Below are 2,693 nucleotides of genomic sequence, written 5' to 3'. Positions count from 1 at the left end.
CAGCGCCTCTGGTTAACATCTCTTCTGAAAGACAGCAAACCCGAACAATATAATCGATCCATTACAATGGCCTGGATATACAAAGAACAATACGGCACAGGAAACAGGAACGGCCCTTCAGCCCTCCAAGCCTGTACTGGTCATGATACCAACCTTTGCCAAAACCCTCAGCACTTCCTTGTGCCATATCCCTCTATACCCATCCTGTCCATGTGTTTGTCAAGATGCCTTTTGAACACCGTTAATGTATCTGCTTCCACAACTTCCCCTGGCAATGCATTCCAGGCACTCACCACCTGCCTCACACATCTCCTCTAAACTTTGCCCCATGGACCTTACACGTATGCCCCCTGGTGACTGACCCCTACACCCTGGGAAAGAGTGCCTGCCTATCCACTCTATCCATGCCCCTCATAATTTTTTTTAACATAAATTTAGAGTACCCAATTCATTTTTTCTAATTAAGGGGCAATTTATCATGGACAATCCACCTAACCTGCACATCTTTGGGTTGTGGGGGCGAAACCCACGCAAACACAGGGGGAGCGTGCAAATTCCACATTGACAGTGACCCAGAGCTGGGATCGAACCTGGGACCTCGGCGCAGTGAGGCAGCAATGCTAACCACTGCACCACTGTGCTGCCCTTTCACAGTCTTGTGGAATTATCAGGTCACCGCTCAACCTCCGTCTTTCTAATGAAAACAGTCCGAGTCTATTCAGCCTCTCCGCATAGCTAACACCCTCCAGACCAGGCAACATCCTGGTAAACCTCCTCTGCACCCTCTCCAAACCCTCTGCATCCTTCTGGTAGTGTGGCGACCAGAATTGTGTGCAATATTCCAAAAGAGACCTTACCAAGGTTCAACTGTAGCATGACTTGCCAGTTTTTATACTCAGATGCCCTGTCCAATGAAGGCAAACATTCCGTATGCTTTCTTGACTACCTTGTCCACTTGTGTTGCCATCTTCAAAGATCTGTGGACCTGCACGCCCAGAGCTCTCTGGCTTTCCATATTCCTAAGAGTTTTGCCATTTATGGTATATTTCCCCTCTGTGTTAGAGCTACCAAAATGCATTACCTCACATTTGTCCGGATTAAACTCCATTTGCCATTTCTCTGCCCAAGTCGCCAACCTATCTATGTCCTGCTGTATCTTCTGACAATCCGCAATACTATCTGCCACTCCACCAACCTTGGTGTCATCCGCGAACTTGCTAATCAGACCGGCTACATTTCCCTCCAAATCGTTTATGTACACTACAAACAACAGAGGCCCCAGCACAGATCCCTGTGGAACACCACTAGTCACAACCCTCCATTCAGAAAAACACCCTTCTACTGCTACCCTTTGCCTTCTGAGACCGAACCAGTTCTGTATCCACCTTACCACCTCACCTCTGATCCCATGTGACTTAACCTTTGTATCAGTCTGCCATGAGGCACCTTGTCAAAGGCTTTACTGAAGTCCATGTAAATAATATCCACCGCCCTCCCCTCATCAATCATATTTGTCACCTCCTCAAAAAACTTGATCAAGTTAGTGATGCACAACCTCCCCTTCACAAAACCATGCTATCGCTTATAAATCCATTTGTTTCCAAATGGGCATAAATCCTGTCCCTGAGAATTCTTTACAATAATTTAACTATTACCAACGTGAGGCTCACCGGCCTTTAGTTTTCAGGATTATCCCTGCTACCTTTCTTAAACAGCGGTACCACATTAGCGATTCTCCAGTCCTCTGGGATCTCACCTGTAGCCAATGAGGATACAAAGATGTCAGTTGAAGCCCCAACAACTTCCTCCCTTGCATCACTCAGTACGCTGGGGTAAATCCCATCCGGCCCAGGAGACCTATCTACATTAATGTCTTTTAAAAGACCCAATACCTCCTCCTTTTCGATGTTAACATGACCCAGACTGTCCACACACCCTACCCAAGAATCATCTTCCACAAAGTCCTTTTCTTTGGTGAACACTGATGCAAAGTATTAATTTAGTACCTCGTCCATTTCCTCTGGCGCAACACATCGATTCGATCCACCGTCCTCAAGGTGGCCAATCCTTTCCTTGGCCACCCTCTTGCTTTTTACATATGAATAAAAATCTTTGGGATTCATCTTAATCCTACTTGCCAAGGACTTTTCATGACTTCTTCTAGCCCACTTAAGTACCTTGCTACTTTCTTTATACTCCCCACCTTTCTAGACCAGACAATAGCCTCCTCTTTCTTTTAGACGAGGTCAACAATACCCCTCGTTATCCATGGCTCCCTAAACTTTGCATACTTGTCCTTCATTCTCTCAGGAACATGACTTTCTTGAATCCTAATCAACTGTCGCTTAAAGACTCCCACATGTCCGATGTTGATTTACTATCCAACAGCCACACCCAATCCAAATTCTTCAATTCCTGTCTAATGTTATTGTAATTTGCCTTTCCCCAGTTTAGCACCTTAACGCGAGAGTTACCCACATCCCTGTCCAAAAGTACCCTAAAACTTACGGAATTGTGGTCACTACTCCCAAAATCTTCCCCTACTGAAATCCCAACTACCTGTCCAGGCTCATTCCCCAATACCAGATCCAGTACTGCCCTTTCCTAGTTGGACTATCTACACATTGCATCAAGGCGGCTTCCTGGGTACACCTTACAGACTCTGCCCCATCCAAACCCCTAGCATCGAGTCC

The sequence above is a fragment of the Scyliorhinus canicula genome, chromosome 1, assembly GCF_902713615.1.
Source record: "Scyliorhinus canicula chromosome 1, sScyCan1.1, whole genome shotgun sequence".
Taxonomy (NCBI): domain Eukaryota; kingdom Metazoa; phylum Chordata; class Chondrichthyes; order Carcharhiniformes; family Scyliorhinidae; genus Scyliorhinus; species Scyliorhinus canicula.
Note: the sequence above shows the minus strand (reverse complement) of the source record.